The sequence below is a fragment of the Melopsittacus undulatus genome, chromosome 3 (assembly GCF_012275295.1).
Source record: "Melopsittacus undulatus isolate bMelUnd1 chromosome 3, bMelUnd1.mat.Z, whole genome shotgun sequence".
In the NCBI taxonomy this organism is placed as follows: Eukaryota; Metazoa; Chordata; class Aves; order Psittaciformes; family Psittaculidae; genus Melopsittacus; species Melopsittacus undulatus.
Genome location: NC_047529.1, coordinates 74,955,184 through 74,975,631, shown reverse-complemented (window position 1 = coordinate 74,975,631; position 20,448 = coordinate 74,955,184). Strand labels below are relative to the sequence as shown.

Below are 20,448 nucleotides of genomic sequence, written 5' to 3'. Positions count from 1 at the left end.
AGTGTATTATATGATACAATTCCTGTGAACTGCCTGCTGCTAAAACCTGCAACAGTTTGCCAAATCAGCACTGAACAAACTAGGTGGGAACAGAATATCACCAACAGACAATCAAAGGAGCTTAACTGGCACACTCATGCTGAATTATTTTGCAAACATTTCACTAGGCAATAGTCCTGCATCAAATATCACAGGTATGAAAAAACAGGACAATATGAGCAGGCATTATTAGCTGCAGAAGCAAAAAGCAACTAAAAAATTTGTCAAGTATAAAGTACATACACAGCAGGTATAAACCAGGAATTAATACAACAAACTTCTCCAAAGAACCCTTGATGTTTCTATCCACTGCTTGGGTCCTGATATCATTTAGTCATATTCAAATGGTGTTTGACCTAAGCATATGGACCCTAACTCTGTGATGCTGCACAGCAAAACTAGAAGCAGCCTACATCTGCAGGGAGAGCTGTGAGGTGCGTTTTACAGAGGTTTTGTAATTTTTATTTCAAAATCACAAATTCATACAGCCCCAAAGAGGTAAGAGCAATTAATTGGGCTCTCAGAGCTGGCTACATTAGAAAAGATCAGAGGGATTCTTATTTCTTCAGATGAGAAAAAAAAAGACTGTCTGAAAGATTTGCAGGGAAGAATAACTTGGGAAGAAGTTCATGACACTGGAAAATGATCATGCAGTAGAAACAGGAGCCTGTCCGCTCCTAATTTCTCTGCAGATCTTTACAGAGGAGTATGCTCACCTACCCTAGAACCCTCCTGATCCGTTTATTAACCAAAGAGGGAACATTTAGGGACTGTAGTGATAGGACAAGGGGTAATGGGTTGAAACTTAAACAGCAGAGGTTTAGATTGGATACAAGGAAGAAATTCTTTACTGTTAGGGTGCTGAGGCACTGGAATGGGTTGCCCAGGGAGGTAGTGTATGCTCCATCCCTGGCAGTGTTCAAGACCAGGTTGTACGAAGCCTTGGGTGATATGGTTTAGTGTGAGGTGTCCCTGCCCATGGCAGGGGGGTTGGAACTAGATGATCTTGAGGTCCTTTCCAACCCTAACTATTCTGTGATACTATGATTCTAGGATTTATTTATTGGTATGGTGAATATAAATCATACAGTTGTACAAACAGCTTCATCCAGTAGATTTTGCACAGATAAGTATCAATTTTCAGAGAACCACCTAGAGTGAGAGGAGGAGGAATAGGAAAAGCATGCTCTATGCCACAAGCCACAGTGGTCTTCTAGTCCAGAGCAAGTGAACCTCTACAGGGCACAGCAGCTGTAAGATGGCTCTGGCTGGAGCTGCCTCCAGCTGGAAGGCTCAGTGATTCACACTCCTGCCTGCATTTTTGCTAGGATGAGGGCTACAAGGGCTGAGGATCTGGCAGCATGCCACACCCACTCTCCTACTCATTCCTGCCAGAGAAATAAATGACACAGGGCTATCTAGGCAGCTGAGAGTATTCCCTGTGTACATTCCCTGTGTACCCAGATGGACCTGAAGCCACGGACTAAGCTGTGAAGTGGTGTAAATACGAATAGGAACATAAGTGTTAATGTGCACTCATTCAGCCTTGGACCCCTAAAGTAAATCTTAAGGGCATTATAAAACACTGCTGAACCAGAAAAGCTATGCTACTTGTCAGTAAAAGTATATCTCTCAAACTGGCAGAATATTACATTCAACCTGAGACTGGAAAAGTCAAATGTGTCCATCAGAAAGAATACAGACATTCTTAAGAGAAGCCTACCTTTATTAATTCCATTGATCACCATCAGCCAAAACAGGACTCAGCTTTTCCTTTTATTTCTCTCATGAGTATTTATCACTGATGCTAAGCTGTATAAAATCCCCAACCAGTACATGTAATAAAATACTTTTTCCCTGCTGTCACTGTAAATGCTAAAACATAAAGGTTACTTAAGCTACTGGGTTTTTTTACTTTTTTAGTCATTCACTGACATATTATTATTATATCCATATTGTTTTGTTGGTTTTACAGAACTAACACAAAAAAACAGGCCCTAAATTTAGACAGGAAAATAAGTGCTCAAACTTTACATACACAGAAGAAACAGATTTGGTGAGCAAAATAGTTTACTTTTTTGAAGTGCGTTGGCTTCATTTTGGCATAGTATCTATTATGTCCATGACTGCAATTTGAAGGAGAAATAGCCTGTTTTCATGCAAATGTCCACAGTAGTAAGTAAAAAGAAAAGAAAATAAACAACAAAACTATATATAAACAGAATGGTTTTGAATGGAACTTTTTGCACAGCTTCTCGTGAGACAGTTATTTTTCTATAAACACCACCTATTTTACTCATTAAAGAGAAAAAATTGCTGTGGCAACTTTAGGCTGTCAGCCAAAGCTGACAAATATTTTGCAATCCCATTGGCCCAGACCAGTTCTGAACTGTGTATACTGAATACTTACTGCAATACACACCATAAACATTTCTACAAGCAATCTAAGATATTTTATTGATTTTAATGGAAACAAATATAGGCATGATGTTCTTGGTCAGGAACTCCACATACACAGAATCTGCCTATCAATTATTTTATCACTCCAAACCACAGGAAATTCACTCTTTAAATAAATTTTATACAGAAAAGCCTTCATCTTTGCTCTCCATCTTTTCTTCATCAAACCAAAATGAGCACCCTCCTCATATAGTGAAATCAAGGACTTTCAACACTTCCTAAATTGAAAGTTTCACTAGGTAATTGATTCTTCTCCATCATGAGAATAACCTGAGTATGGTTTTAATTTCATAATCAATGTTTTTTTGGTTTTTTTTTTTTTTCTGCAGGAATCATACTTTCTAGAATATTATACTATAAAGTAAAATTAGTAAGTTCCTCTGGAGTACACTACAGCTTTTACCCAAGTTATCTAAGCTATTCACAAATGTTAACTGACTTCAGAAGCGGAACAGACTGCAGGGGAAATGGCTTTTTCCCTCCTATCATACCCACTTTATAAGGATAACATTAGGCATGGACATAATGGGCAAAAATGGCAAAAGTTTCCAAGGATTTTGGGTTCTAATCTGAGAAATGAGAGTACTGATTTTCCTTAACTACTTAGTATTTGTACAGGGTTTTATATGTCCAACGCACACTATCAGTGACCTTAAACTGCAGCTGGAAGAGCAGTCTGCCAATCTGGCCCACTGTAGAAAATCCAGAAAGGAGTACTTAGTGGCCAGTGGAAAATTTTGGTCAAAGCAATCTGGCCATCTTTAATAGGAACTTATCACTAAAGGTGGGGATAGAATCCCATTCTCATGGTTGCCAATTTTCCTAACCCTGAGACCATTCTCTGTCTTCTAGGAGTTTTCTGCCTGTTTCACATATATACTTTTGAGTTTCTATGAAGAGGAAAGTAACCTGTATTGGTCTTCCCTACACCATGTTGAATCATTTGCAAACTGTCCTAAAGAACTGGCCAAGAATTTTTTAAAAGAGCAAAAGCAATCTATCTTGGGACAGTGCCTGTTTCAGCCCTAAAGACTTGAAATTTGTGAAGGTTAGAATCAAAACGAAACAAGATTTCTGGGGAAAAATGCCTGTGTTGGAAAACTGTGCATTACCCAGTTTGTTTTCACACTAAGTTACACCTTGAACTACGTTTTTCTTTTTCCAGCTGTGGCATGCAGCCGGCCTTCTGTACAGCATTTTCCACCTTACAAAAGTGTAAATGACTACATATGCGTAGGCAGCAGCACAGGATACCAATGATAGTCGGTGCTGGTTCAATTAACATTACTGGTATTTTTTTTAAATCCGCTAAAAGGATTATCATAAAAGTAAGACAGAATGGGGCTGGACTTCATTTTGGCATGAAAATTAATTTTATTTCCCCTGTAGAGGATATAACTTTCATATGAAAATATTTTGAAATAACTCTATGGAGCTTTGGGATTGAATTTTCAGAAACTGAACAAAACAGTTTATGTTAACTCCAGTCAAATGAACAATCAAATTTCTCCTGCCTGACAGAATCAGGCCAATCCTAATCCACAGAAATTCTTAGCTACAATACGTGGTACTTTAGACATAAAAAAGCAGTACAGAATTAATTATAATTTGTTTTCATGTAGACATCTGCGAACCTTTAGGCACTTTACATACATTCTTAAAAGGTAGCACAAGGATGGTAATTTTGAACTAAGTAAGAGAGAAGCATGGGGAGGTGACATGACACAGGCACTTGCAAGCACATGGCAAAGCCCAAAATAGAAGTGAAAGCTTACATTTACTGTAACAGCATGAAAAAACACATCTTTTGATGAAATTCAGGCAGAAAAAAAGTCTTGCTTTATAATAGGCAATTAATTGTTGGAAGTTTTTTCTATTTCAAGAATGCTATAACAGAGATATAACCAAACATTAGGTTAAATGTATTTATGACTCCAAATAGGCGGGTGAATGAGGTCAGCAATGGGCACACCTGCAGGCAAGGAAGAGGAAGGGCCAAACCACCAAGGTGTGGGTGGGCTGGAATGGCTACAGAACAAACAAACCCATGTTATTCCAACGAGACACAAACACTAAATCCAGAACAGCTATCACATGCCAAAGGCTTCAATAGTAGCATATCTTCACTCTTAAAAAAACATTTCAGATGTAAAGGCAATCTGTAGATCTACAAAAATACCTATATGCAAAATGTCAATATAGTAATTGCAAAGAAGTATCACATCACTCACTCTGGACATAAAGTAATGCTCTGCTTATTCACTTAAAAGTTAGCTGTCAGGTAAGATCTATACAAATTTTTACGCAAAATATTAAGCATAGCACTCTTCTGGAGCCCCTGCACATCAAATCATGTTGTCTGCTCTGCACAGCCCACAATTTGATTGAGTTCTGTTTGAGGAAATGCAAATGAGGAGGTGTGGCAGGTTTATTTTTGCTTCTTTTCCAAATTGTAGAAGCTGTTTGACCTGGCAAAAAGGTCCTTATTTTGCTACGGTATGCTGGCCCTGATAAAAATTACTATAAACAACACATAATTTCATGTTAGCATGAATTGTAATTATCAAATTAAACAGACAATCCTAATTCTAACTATTTAAAACATCTGGATTTAAACAAAGAGAAAAAAAAAAGAAAAAAAAGGACAAAACCAATAAAAAAGTATTATTTCTGCAATAAATAGAAGGGAAGACTCTGATCCTGACTGGTATAAAAGTTTGTCCCTTCACACACGATGTTACAGGGCTGAGATCTACTGTTTGGAAACATGATTGTGATTTTGTATAAATGTAAAGAACCCCTGATTTGCAGTGGTAATATAGAACCATTTCTACTTCAGCATTTCTACAGTGTGCACAACCCAAAATTCACAAAAATCTTCAGCAAAATCTCACAGTTTTGATTTGGATTTAAGCATGGACTTGAAATTCAGCAACTGTTTAAAGTTCTGTCCCGCACAATGATGCCTTTGAATCCTGTATTTGAAGCTTTACAGTCCTGTCTTCATCCTTGCAGCCCCCTCAAGGCAGAATGGGAGGACATGACTCTATTGCCATATGAAAACAGCAGTGGAGGCACTGCGCAGACTCAAGCAGTGTGGAAGGCTGTGCTATTCTCTCTGGTTCTGATCATTTTCTTCCTATTTTAAGGTAAGGATTATTAACTGGACCATAAAAATATTAACTGGACCATAAAAACATAAAAAACACCCATTCAGAGAGAGATCTACACTCAGACACACAGGTTGCATATGAAAAGATGATTACCAAATCATTAAATAATTAAAATGAACCATTTTATACCCAGCCTGATGTCCACACAGCAACCATACTCTTCCTTCCTTTACTTGCCAAGCAACTGAGCATATTCTAGATTCCCAAGCTGCTGACTGAAACTGGAGGGGAGTGAGAGGTTCATCTTTTATATCAAAAAATATCATTCCAGAAAAAGTTCCTTTCAGTCATTGAATGTATTTCCTAAGTTACCTTCTGCCTAAAGACCACGAAAGACAAGGTTTAATTCTAATTAAGTTATGAACTTTCTAAAACTGTCACCATGTAAAAGCCTTTTATTCCCTGCCTTCTCACTTAAAAATAGAGGCATTGTTCCTTTGGGTACGGTTCAAAGATGTCCCATCAGCCACAGTCAGTAGGGTGTTATATTAACTTACAGCTCTGCAAAGGCATCAGTAGCATGCTTTCGTGCTGGACAACTCGTGTGGACAAACACATTCTGGCTAACCTTTGCGGGGGTTTAAATTTCTCAAACACTGAACAGTTAAACTGCTGGTCACTAAATGCCTGGCAGTGTAGTGTAGGTCATCCAAAATGAAACTCAGTTCAATTTAAATAATTCTAAACCATTCCTAAAATACATACTTATATTAATACATGTAGAATATATAGAATCCCCAACAGTATAAACATTACCAGTTTTTATGTGGAACCACCTGCATAAACTCATCAGTAATATAGCAGCATAATTAAAAATATAAATCTTATAAGCTTTATATGAGAAAAATTCATATTGTCCTACTTAAAGCTGCAACATATAATCAGTTACATTTTGCACAGCATGAATATAATAGAGATGTAGTTAGGAAGAATCTTTCATCCCTGTTATTCTTAGTTTGTAAATGTCACTTTTTTATTGATTTGTAAGAAAACACTATTTTAAGCACTACTAAAAACTCACTCTAGACTTTTATTCTGCATCATTCCCATTGCATCATCTGCATAGTACTCCTTGTACCCAGCAAGAATTTAAAGCCTCCATATTCCTGACTGGAAATAGCACATAACCCTGGCAGGGCCTTTTATAATTCAATGAAAGACAAGATTGTGCTCTCACAAAATAATTCAACAATTGGGTTTTGGCTACTGAAGCCAGGAGACAAAGACAGTACTATGCCTTGGCCAGTCGTATCAGTTTGCCTCGCATCATCATATGCTGATGCATTATGTCCTGCAGCATACGCTTTAAATGGCAGAACCAGTTGGTGCACCTAAGAAAAATGAAATGGTAGAAAAAAGTCTTCTCATAGGCTATTACATAGACATATATGAAAGTATAACTGTTGCCTGTGAATGAAATTATATGTAGCAAACTGAAAACTGATAAAAGACAGTATTTTCTCTCATGTTACATCAGCCTGTGGAACTCTGACCCAAAAAGTATCAGAGTAAGGAACATAAAATTCAGAAAGCCAACACATTTTTCCAAGTACCTAATAAGGCCTCTGAATCCCTCCAGATACATAACAGCTGATAAGAAGAGACATATCTCTAAAGAGTTGTAAACCTTCTGGTTTATGCTCTAAAGAGTTGTAAACCTTCTGGTTTATGCTTAAAACTAATCTCAACAACTGATTAGGAACAGTATTAATAGCCATACCTTGATGGCGGGCAGAATCCTACGCTCTGGGACTTGACCTCCTGGACAACTGCAGAGCGAGGCTGACCCTGGCACTGCTCAAGCCAGCCCAGCCACCTCTTCTACAAACACTTCCCGGGCATGGCTCAGCAGCCAGCACAGGTCAGTGACCACTCCCAAAATGCAACCTGAATACAGCTACCCTCGTTTTATAACCATGTGCATTTGGGACATGGCATGAGCTGGCCTCTGAAGCACAGCACAGCCTTGCAGAACACAGCCTCCTTGCAGAGCACATCTCATTTACTGGAACAGAGATGGCCAGTGCATGGGTGGGAAAGGAAAAGTAGCCATGCAAGGCAGAAAATGAGGCCCTATCTTGTTTTTCTTATGTAGGAGCCAATAGAGCAGGTCTCGCTAGTTTTGGTGGTTCAAACACTACATGTAAATCTGGGAGAAACAGGTGGTAGTACATCCTGTTTCTAACATGATAATCAAAATTATCTTTCAGGATACACTTGAGGCCAGTAACAGTAGCAATGTACCAAAAAAATCAGGAAGAGCAAAGCTTAATTTTCAAATCAGGTTAAGATTAGAAAAGCAGAAGTGAGAATAGTAAATTACTGACTCAGGAAGCATTTGCACTGAACACAGGCAGCAGCCAGCTACTACTAAACCCAGCAGCAGAGTTCACTGAAACCAAGACAGCAGAAGCTGATCTTCACTTCCTCATGATAAAAGTGTATAACATGGTCTTACACATTGAGATATTTTGTTGTTTATTTTCTCACAAATAAAAACCTAAACCACAGCATGATTCTTAATCCTTTTCATAAGGGACATAGAGGGACTAGAACTTTACACCGATTTAGGGTGTACTATTCATATGCAGGCTGTTGAGACTTTGGACAGGACATTTCAGGGAACTGATCTCTTGACTTCGCAAGACTAGCATCTTAATGAGCCCTCTGAGTCATCCAAGTGTTGATATTATCAGCATCTGTTATATACCAGCTCTCCATAATGTTATGATAGCCCTGAAAAGGTCGGAATTGATGCTCTTCACTCTCTCAGATTGGGATCCTAGCACAGTACAAAGACCACTAGAAATTCAGTGTGTTTCCAGATATCCAGTAATGCTACTAGGCCCCATTTTTACCCTGGAATTCAGTAGGTATTTATTTCTGTTGAGTTATCATTGATACTAAAAGCTCTGGCCCCTCTTGATCATTCTAGCACAAATATCCTACCTCCTGACAGCAACCAACTTTATCACAGCAGTGGCTCCACAGGTTTTGATTGATCTGGGAAATTGAGGGAACCAGCTACAATAGAAGAAAATATATTCAGAGCCAGGGTGGGGGCCCTGCACTGCCTGTTTCCCCTTAGTTGTTTGGTTTTGTGCCAATGAAAATGGAAGTGGAAACAAACATACTGACTGGGTAAATCTGCCATGACCCATATGAGTGGAGTTCACACTGTAGACAAAGTTATGGATTTCCCCCAGAGGGAGGGGGTAATGTGAAAATCCTGTGTTACACCCATTGTAACTTAAGAATATTTTCATTGGCATTCCTGCGATAATCTTATAAAAATAACAGAATTGACTCGCTAGTTTTGGCCTGAGTTGGACTCTTTTTTTGCATAAAGTAGCAGAAATATGGGACAAAGAGTGGTATTGACAGTTCAGTTTAGATATGCTGGATAAAAAAAGTATTAACTAGTAAGTATATAGGCTAGTACAATAAGCACATAAGCTAAAATACATGCCCATAAAGAGAAGATTATATTAGGGAAGGGATAGGGTGGGAACAGGTGAGGTTTTGGTGAGATTGCTGCATTTAACATAATGGTTTCAAACTGAGATCTACGTATCACACTCCATCACAAATCATGCTGAGACTTACAAGAGTAGTAGTCATAAAGAATGTTGGGTTTTTTCCATTCCAATAAGAAGTTCTGTCTACTGGCTCCTAGTTGTTCATTATTACAAACAGGAACACATCTTTAGCTGGAGTAAATCCATGAGCACAGTTAGCTTCAACAGAGCTATACCAGGCTGCACAAGCTGAGGAGCTCACTGGCTAAATAATTTCTTGGGTACCATTTGGGCAAGCATTTGTCATGCTTGCCTGGGAAGCTGTTCAAAAAATGAGTGGGAAAACATCTAACAATCTTTTAGTGAGGAGTGGTTTGTAGGAACTGGAGATCCCACCAACCTGCAATGCTATTTTAACTAGTACCACAAGTCATGTTTTCAGTAAAACTCAGTCACACAGATGCATACAAGAAATACATTTCTTCTATACACTGGACACAGACTAAAGAAATTATTAGGATTAAATTTCTGGGTAACAAAAAGATCAGAAGTTATTTCTCAATAGTTTCCATTGCTGAGAACAGAAGGTTTAGTGTGAGGTGTCCCTGCCCATGGCATGGGGGTTGGAACTTGATGATCTTAAGGTCCTTTCCAACCCTAACTATTCTATGATTCTATGATTCTATAATGCTATATATGATATAGCAAAATTGTATCTCTTGTGAGGGTGGGGAAGTGCACACATTTTGACACTTAGTGTTACTCTGACATCTCAATGCTTTTTACTGAATATTTTCAAATAAGGCATTCATTATGGCTTTACAATAATTTCAGTGATACAGCAGCTAAAACTGCTTTCTTATCCTGGTGTTTCTATCAAATGTAAAGATGGAAGGGAATGACATACCTAGCTCAAGCCAGTAATTCTTTCACTGCTGTATTAACATTTACACCTCTGGGTTGTTGGTGTGTTCTTTCCTTTACGTAACAGCAGAAAATAAAATGTTATGAACGTAGATGGCAAAATCTGTATTAAGTTATCAAGTGTCTCTTTACTACTTTCATTAAGCTTACAATGACTGATCTTTGTTCTACTACACCTGAACCTTTCATTTTTGTCAGTTTAGGCTATGTGATTTATTTTTCTAATCTCGATCCAGTTCTCCCATCACTCTAGCCACTGAACTCCCACTGCAATCAATCAAGAATTCTCCATACACATTCCGGTACTTTTTACAACTCTATCAGCTTTTTCTACTAGTTCCATAGAGAAAAATAATCCATGGTGAACAGACTTCAAAGTTAGGAATTTGATTCTGATAAAACTACATGTATTTAACTCCTTGAAGATGTACAATGTGTGCCCTACTTTTTGCATCTTGCTTCTTTACTGAAAGCAAGAAAACATATTCACAGCGATCAAATCAGAAATAAATAACTGACCTAACTGTGTCTGTTTTGTCAACTATGACCGCTTAACATATAAAAACAGGAAATATTCTCTTTTTAGCAAGGAAACTATAATGGGTTTAACTAAGCTTGGCTTGGAGACCACTGTTAGGTTTCAACATGCTTTATGTCTTGTTTTTATTATTTGTCTTCTCTACCTCTTAATGAACAGATTTCTATATATTAATGTGATTTTTTAGGCTAAAAAAGCTCAAGAAAGCTAAACTGGTCTCTGTGTTCAAAACGCGTATAGTTCTTCACTGAAAGAGGAATTCTGATAGTAGACTTAAAGCTTCTTGTTTCCCCAAATCTAAATCATCAAGTTATTCAGCTTATTATAAGAACAAGTTTCTTAGTCTTAACAGAACTTGCTTCATGTGAAGGAAGTTCATTTTTTGCCATGGTACTGCAGTAATTGGCATTATTTGGAAACAACATCTAAAGCACTTGCCACTTGATGGAAACTTCAGAGTTTTACAATTGACTTGCTCTGTAATTACTGAAACCAAACCAAGCCAATCAACCAAAGGAAACCTCTTTCATGAATCTGTTATTTACATATAAAGCAGACAGGAAAAAGGTATTTTGTTAGCTCTGGAGACACAGTTTAAGGGATTTTAAAAGATTAGGAAGTATAATGACAGGTGCACAGTGTTCCTTGAAATGAGACGGGAAGTGAGTATGAGACAGAACTTTATGGCATCATCCTTCTATAAAACTAAATGGACAAACTGTTCTCTCTTAATAATGACTATACACTAACATTTATAACCAAGTATTGTACCTTTACTTGACCTTTAACACATTGTACTGCATTAATTGCCTGGACTATTCAATTAATGACAGCCAAGCCCTGGATTCCTCCCATATTCTTTCTGTCTGAGGCTATTTTTTAAAATATCTCCCTGAAATATGAAACTCTTTTTTGTATTCTACAAAGCTTTGAAGTTCCAGAAAGCCAACATGTGTCACCATCATGGGCTAGATAGGTGTATTCTTTGCTGGGTAAAACAATGGCTACATGGCAGAGCCTAAAGAACGTTGGTAAATAGTGTCACATCACGCTGGTGACCAGTCACTAGTGTTGTCCCTCAGGGCTCAGTATTAGGGCCAGTGCTGTTTAATACCTTTATTGATGATCTGGATGAGGGGACTGAGCGCACCCTCAGTAAATCTGCAGATGACATCAAGTTGGCTGGGGGTGTTGATCTGTTTAAGGGTAACAAGGCTCTACAGAGGGATCTGGGCAGGCTGGATCAATGGGCTGTGGCAAATTGCATGAGGTTCAAGAAGGCAGAGTGCCAGGTCCTGCACTTTGGCCACAACAACCCCATGCTGAGCTACAGGCTTGGGGAAGAGTGGCTGAAAAGCTGCTTGGTGGAAAAGGACCTGGGTGTGTTGACTGACCGCCACTGACCATGAGCAGCTTGTGCCCAGGCAGACAAGGAGGCCAACAGCATCCTGGCCTGTGTCAGGAACAGCATAGCCAGCAGGACTAGGACAGTGATTGTCCCCCTGTCCTTGGCACTGGTGAGGCCACACTTTGAATATTGCGGGTCCAGAGAAGGGCAACAAAGCTGGTGAAGAGTGTGGACAAACAAGTCTTATGAGGAGTGGCTGAGGGAACTCAGGTTTTTTAGTCTGGAGACGAGAAGTCTAAGGGGTGACCATATCACTCTCTATAACTACCTGAAGAGAGGATGGAGCGAAGAGGGGGATGATCTCTTCTCCAAAGTAATGAGTGATAGGACAACAGGAAACAGGCTAATTTTGCAAAAGGGGATATTTAGACTGGAAGTATATCACAGAATATTTCTGGAGGGAAAGAAAAACATCAATGCAAGGCCTGATGTGGGCAACATGTTACCTTCATTGAAGCAGTGTCAAGAAAGGTAAGAAGTGGCCTAAAAACAGAGAGCTAACTGTTAGTGAGTCCTAGCTGTAACACAGAGTCTCAACAGGAAAGCTACAGACATGGAAAATAAGTAAATACACACCATTACACCACTTTGCTTGCTAAATGATTAGATCATTGTACTTGCACAATGATGGAACAGAAAAAGGCAGACAAAGCCAGGTGAAAAAACACTGAGGGCTGTAATGATGATCAGGCAGCTGGAGTACCTCTGCTATGAAGAGAGGCTGAGAGAGCTGGGCTTGCTCAGCCCGAGAAGAAAAGGCTCAGGGGAAACCTTACAGCAGCCATACAGTACCTAAAGGGGGCCTGCAAGGAATCTGAAGAGGGAGTTTTTACAAGGGCGTGTAAAGGTAGGACAAAGGGGAATGGCTTTTAACCGAAAGAGGGTAGATTTGAATTAGATACTAGGAGGAAATTTTTTCCTCTGAGGGTGGTGAGGCACTGAAATAGGTTGCCCAGGGAAGCAGTGGCTGCCTCATCCCTGGAAGTGTTCAAGGCCAGGTTGGATGGGGCTTGGAGCAACTTGGTCTAATGGAAGGTGCCCCTGCAGGGGCATTGGAACTAGATGATCCTTTCCAACCCAAACCATTCTATGATTCTACGGCATCTGACTCTCCATTTCTACTAATAGTAGCTCCTTCTGACCCTGACATACTGCATCTTAAGAATAAGGATATTCCAAAACATCCATCAGGCCACCCTATGGGAGGAGGCATATTAATGCTGCAGTGTATAGGTTGGAACCCGCCACAAAGACCTGCTAAAACACAGCTCAGCATACTTAACAAATTTGTAATGCCATGCCACAATGAGATTTTTTTTGTGGGCATCTTTCTCTCATGCAAGCAAGAAAAGAGTGAGTCATGAATGATTTCTTAACAGTTCCACAGAAATTAGTCCAAAACCATGGCTGTGGGAGAACTAAACTGGACAGGCTGTGAGAGCACCGAGGAACAAGAAGAAAGGAGAGAGTCCAAAACCATCATTAAGAAGCACACAGTAAAGAGGATAGAGTCTATGTAAACAGGAAATAAAGGAAGTCTTGCATTTCACCTTGACCACAGTGTTTAATTGCCACGGACAAGAAAAATTAAACAATTCCCTTCACACTACCTATGTGCATAACTAAGTAGTTATTGTATTCTGCATGCTGTCAAGTTGATCTAAATCCACCTTGCTATAGTCCTGTGACAGCATTCCTTCTTCAACACAAGTCAGTGACTAAGCCTAGAACTATGGCTCCTGTGGAAGGAATGGCAGAATTTTTAGATGTATCATCTGAGTTTTATTTTGATTTATGACAGATCCACTTTGTTAAGTTTTGTTTGTCTTTGGTTAAGAGGTCAGTCAATAAAACTTTGACTTAATGTTTTCTTTCTTCTAGATTTTTTTATTGAGGTCTCTCAGCTAGTAGCTTAAGTAAGATGCAGTATTTATAAAGAGCTCCTTACTGTAAGTATTCCTTCTTATTCTAACTACTCCGTTTGACCCTAGTGCCAAGGTCTGCAAAACAGCTGCTGCCCAAGAGTTAAAGAATTATTGTACCTACTTTCATAAGAGATAAGCTATTTATGATATCAAAACAATTTAATCTATTTTATTAGCTGTATGGCTGGCACAAGCACCAAACATTGCAAGCTTTCCAGTGGAAGTTACAGAGTAGTTTGTGCAAACCAAGAGGGAAGTCTTCAGTATGGTCAAGGACAGCTTCAGCATACATCTCCCTCACTGTGCACAGAAAAGTCTAGAAATCTTTTAATACCTGCAGGTGTTAAATCTAATATGAACCTAATACCCAGACAGCTGATCTAGACATGTTAATTTGGTATAGCAAAGAAATAACTGGAAGATTAAAACATAATAGCTGTCAACTGGACCCCCTCGGAAATATGCAGCACAGGACTAACTAGACAGGAAAACTTATTTCTAAAAAAGGAAAAAAAAACAACCAAAACTTCAAAAAATATTCTGAAAAATATATCAAATAAGTCAATTCAAGTGAATCAAAACATTTCATTGGTATTGCCTAGAAAAGCTTAAGGAAACTTTTAAAATATTGAAGTAAATTCAAAACAATTATTCAAAACTTTGCATTGAATGTTCAAAGCAGTAGTTTTTCTTCCATCATCAAAACAGTTCTGCTAGATTTTCATCCTGTCACTTTTCTTAAAAATTTATAGACTTTTCAGTTTCAACAAAAAACAATTTATTTGGAGAAAAATGAGAAAGCGGTCTGATTTAATAACAATTCAATTTCTCATCCAAACAGCTTTCAAGGAATGCTAATATTTTCTTTCCTTTCTGTAGTTTTAAGTGCTATTGTGCAGTAAACTGCAGTGAGACAGTGAGCTGGAGATCCATCTGTAGTTTGAAAAGCCTTCAGGTGTTCTAGACAGCTCTCCGGTGACACTCATGACTGTAGGGGTTTCTCCATCCAGGCAATTCCCATCTCCTATATTCAAGTCTCAAGACTACTCAGCCAGAACAGCCAAAACAGGCTCTGACAGCATATAGCTAACAGCAATTATAGAATTTTATAGCATGTGATAACTGAGTCATTATGATCAGGCTGCAACAACTAGAAGAAGGAAAATTCTTATATAATAGCTCAGATGGTAACTGCATATATTCTTCACTCGTCCCTGGATCAGTTAGGAAATTGGCAGAGCACTGCTTCATGGTCTGTCTAGGACACCACTGGGCAAAATGCTATCCTTCCAGATGAGAGAGGCCTACAATGCTGAAAAGACCCACTCAAGTACCCACTTGTACCTATGCACTGTTATAGAAACAAAATTTGATATAATCCTGACCTAAATGGCCATGAAACTGTGACCACATGTCTTGGTTTCTACTGGGATAGAGTTAATTTTCTTCCTAGTACCTGGTGCAGTACTGTGTTTTGTCTTTAGTCTGAGAACAATGCTAATAACACACTGTGCTTACACTAAACCAAGAACTTTTCAGTTTCCCATGCCTTACAAGTGAGGAGGTAAGCAAGAAGTCAGGAGGGAGCAGACAAGACAGCTCACCCAAACTAGCCAAAGGGGTATCCCATACCACAGCACGTCACGCTCAGTATATAAACTGTTGGGAGTTGTGTGGGAACTGCCAATCACTACTTGGGGATGAGCTGGGCATCAGTGAACACATGGTGAGCAATTGCATTGTACATCACTTGTTTTTCTTGGGCTTTATTCCTTTCTCACTTGTGCCTTTTCATTACTATTAATTACTATTACTATGTTTTACTTGATTTCAGTATTAAACTGTTCTTATCTCAACCCACAGCTTTCACCTTTTTCTGATTCTCCTCCTCATCCCACCCTGGGAGTACAAGGAGTGAGGGAGTGGCTGCATGTTACTTAGTTACCTGCTCGGGTTAAACCATGACACCACATCTTCCACTACTGAATCATGTGCTGCACTACATGGTAGTAATAGTGCCAGGCTAAACACTTTTTTGGCTCATCTGATAAATCTTCTTCCAGCCTGAAGTCTAAACTAAAACAAGTGTCAGCAGCAACTTTAAGCCCTTTTTAATTAAGGAAATGGCAGGGGGCTGTTTGTAAGTAATCAAGCAATTCCTAGGTGCATCCCAAGTATGACTCGTGAACATTTGCCAAATTGCCCTCTTTCATTTATGACTAGACAGACAATTACCCTTTTGCTTCTCAAATGTCTTGTCTGTTCACAGGTGCTGCCTCTGAGGCTGACTCTACAAACAAAACAAGTGCAAAAATCGGAGTACCATAGCCTAAACCAGCTGATTATATCAACTTGCCAAATAGGACAAATTAACAAAAATAAACATGACCATGCTTACAGTCACATCTTCTCAGTAAAGTAAGAATGATCTGATTTTGCCTGTCTGTGGAGAAAGGGCTGTGAAGATGCAATTCCAGCAAAGTATAAGGGACAGAGCGGGTTAAGTGATTACAGGTGTGATGAAGAGTTGTCAGGAGAGGTCTGGAAAGCCAAACTAGCAGCAACTACTGCTTTTATCAGTATGAGATGTCACTGCTGCTACTTGCACAGGTGATCCCACCTCCTCCAGCATAAGCCACACATTCACATCCCTTCCTTAACAGTAGTGAGGTTACCTTGGGATGTATGTAGCAGGATTACAGCTGCTCTGTTGCCTATAGCAGACTTCCACTTAAAGCAACTACTGTGCTCAAGGTCAGTGTGGGATGAGGCTTTGAGCAACCTGGTCTGGTGGAAGGTGTCCTTGCCCATGGCAGGGGGGTTGGAACTGGATGCTCCTTAAGGTCCCTTCCAATCCAAACCATTCTATGATTCTATGAACTCTCTGCTCTGCCTGAAGCTGGTCCTCCTCCCAGAACTGTGTCTCCAAGACCAAGCAAAGGTCTGGTTTAATTTTGGAAGTCAAAGCAGGAGCTTAAATGGGAAATCACCTTGTTCTGGTTTTAATCCATGACTCTTAGCACAGATACAATGTGAAATGTATTATTTCATGGCAAATGACAGTTACAATAAGAAAACAGTAGTTCCAGTGTAGAAATTTCTTAACCTCAAGAAGTTGAAGTGATGGTAAACACTGTAGAAAACCAAGATACTGTGGAAAACAGGTATATTAGAAATGTATTACAGTAATTAGGAGCACCTGATTTTCCTCCTATTTGGCACTTAAATTGGCAAATATAACTTTAGAATAAAAATAGGGGGAAAACATTCTAGGCAAGGCATAAAGAGACATACTTCTACTAAATTCTTGACCATGAGTCTACACTGCACACCAGCAACTTCATTAATTTTAAAAGAATTCTAAGAAGTTCTAGCTGTGAATTATGCCATATATATATATATATATATATATACATATAATTTTGTAAAGTGGAATGTAGGAAAAGCTACTGTTCCAGTTGTAATGCTGACAGCCTGAAGGGATTTAAAAGCCTAATAGTTTAACTACACTAAATAATTTGGGTATTCTCATTAGCACTATTTTCTCTTACACTTAAATTTTCTTTAAACCAATTTTGTTATTCCCTGCAAATACAAACCTTGCTATTTCATTTACAAGTTACAAGCCTTCCTGTTCTAAGAAAACAATTACTTTCCAGGAAGTAATAGTATCAGAAGTTTCTTGGCATTTGGGATTATTAAAAAAACAAAACTAGCACAACAGTGCTTATCTTTCACTTAGAACTGACTTCTGCATGGTCTTTCAAACAGAAAGGTATAAAAACCTCTGGTGTCAACTAGATGATCTCTGAACTGCTTAAGAATAAGAATTAATATATTGTATTTATGTGATCATATCTGAGTTGATATGAGGGTATGTAGAAGTGCCCCATTCTTTCAGGGAGAGGTAGTACTGTTAGTGCCATGACTACCACATTTGCACTTGTGCAGAGTAACAGGTTTGTCTCTACACTTGTGAGACAGAACATATCCCATATATGGTGAATTGCAGACTCTTGGTTCCATCTGCATTTTAGTTTATTCATGTTTCTTCTTCATTTCAGAAGAAAGCAAAAGTTAATGCTTTCTTTCTCCAGTGATGGTTCTTTTCTCCCCTTCACACTCTGAGGAGAATTATATGAAAACCCGATGTTGCTTCCTTTCTCAAGACAGTCAAACTGTGGTCTAGCTATTTGCTGCAACTGGAAAGGTTCTTTTGCTAATGTTCAGGGTTGTGAGCCGCAAGAGAGGCTCTAGGACAAAATTATAATGAGGAAGCACCACTCAAGTGAACTGCTCAAACCTTTCATTACATTTTAATAAAGTACTAGAAGTACCACTCAGTCCTTTCCACTGCTTGTCAACATGATCAAACACATCCTATTATTTTCTAGCCTATTTTTGTAAGATGAAGTCTTAGTCTAGAGCTCTTGGAACAGCAGTGTAATTATAAGCCATATATCCTGATGATTTGTTAATAACATTAGCACCTGTAAAGGTTGCCAGTAACTGGAAGTCAGGTAAAACTGGTTTACTCCAGTTTTATTTTTCTCACTGAGCAGACTACTGCCATGGCTACCACAAGAGACTTGTGGTATAAGAAATGCTAGAATTAGTGGACACCTGGATAAATAAAATCTATTTGGGAGAGTCAACATGCCTTCTGTAAAGTGACATTTTGTCTTACAAACCTCTTGGAGTCCTCTGCAGGGTTCAGTCATGCTATGTGGGTAAATGTGACCCACTTGACACAGTTCACTTGGATATCCAGAAGATTTCTGGCAAAGACTTTTGCCAAAGGCTTTAAAGGAAACTAAGCAGCCATTACTTAATGAGGAAGGTTCTGGCAGGGATAAATAACCGGCTAAGAGGCAGGGCATAGGAGTAAATGAGAAGCTGTAGAAATGCAAGGAAGTTATCAGCAGAGTTCTACAAGGGTCTTTGCTGGGATCCACATTATGTACCATATTCAGAGAGTGTCTGAAAAAGCAGTAGAAGAGTATAGACAAAGTTTGCTGATGATAGAAAGCTACTCCAGATAGTAGATACCTTGAAAGCAAATTGTACAGAACTGAGAAGTGAGTCTCCTATTAGACAGACTGAACAAGCAAAAAAAAAAAGACAAAATTCAATGTACATAACTGACAGTGCCCTGAGTGCACTGAAAGACTTCAATTGGCTTTCAGTTTTTGCTGGACATACGCTGTAGATATACCTGTCTCTGGCCTTGTCTCTGACTGCTCCTGACCCCACTTCCTGGATGGTCCCTAGAGCTGGTTCATTGCCTTGCCCTGTCTGCTAAACTGGCTCTGACATGGTGGCACTGCGCCTGCTCAGTGAGGGCCCTGTCTGCACTAGGGTTGCCCCAGCTCCCATATTCTTGTCCATCAGAGGCCACCCAACTCCTGCTGCTCCCAGCTAGCTCACAGCCTATGGCATCCACAGGTGTCCCAGCCTGGGTTTAAATGAAGCCTGTGAGCCACAGGCAGAGGATGTCTGGGTGGGGGTCTTGGGTTGAGATGGTCAGGGCAAGAGAAGGAGTAATCAAGTATTCTTCAAATTGGGAAAGAGATGATGTAATACAGATCCGAAAAAGGTCTACAAAATGTCTGTGGTGACAAGAAAAACTGGGAGAGGGGGTATCTGCTCACTGTCATGGTAGCCCCTTGTTAAAGAAGCCAGGTTCAAACTAAGGAGAACAAGGTGGTTCTTCATGCAACAGGAAGTGGATATGTGGCACTCCCTGCCTGAGGACAACTGTGGATGTGGGAGTTCAAAGGGACAGTGGGCAACTAGTTGGCAGAAATCCATTGCAGACTACTAAACAGGCAAGCCACACCAGCCTCAGTGAGATTTTCATTCCCAAAATGGAAACAGTTGAAGTCTGGGAGAGTTTTGAGGGGAAGAATCATGTACATGGCTTTGTTTTAACTCTTTTATTCCAGGTGCCCATGCATGAACACTGCGCTTCTTGGACCCCTGGCCTAAACCTGTAACAGATCTACTTCTGTTCCAAGACAAGATGGGCATCAGACCTTGTCCACAGTTACAGGAAAATTTAATTATTTAATGATTTGTAATCTGAAAACAGCCACAGTTATTAAACATTTCTTAATTTCTGGAAGAGTCATTTGTCCTACCACTACCTACATGTCTGGAGGGTAAGGAAAACAACTTTAGCTCTAAAGGAAATCCTTTTTCAAATCTGATGTTTTAAGGATTACAGTCCCTGTTCCTTTTGAGGATGTTGGCACCAGAGGCGCTAAGGAAACAGGGGGGTGCTTGGCACTGCATGCCAGTTGCAGTCTTTCATCTAGCAGACCTTCACATCAAAGATATCCTACCCTTGACTAAATATATTTATTTATTTACTTATTTATTGCTGAAGAAGTGGGCGTCTTCCCACAAAGCTCTAGGCATCCTGCCATTACTTCAGATACACAGAAAGATTCATGCATTTCTG

The 20,448-nt window shown here is 39.4% G+C and overlaps 1 protein-coding gene across 2 annotated transcripts in view; it reads right to left on the bottom strand.

Moving 5' to 3' along the window:
• The window catches only part of ADGRG6 (adhesion G protein-coupled receptor G6), a 111,316-nt gene that overhangs the window by 71,223 nt on the left and 19,645 nt on the right, over positions 1 to 20,448 (bottom strand). The gene's annotated exons all lie outside the window — the stretch shown is intronic.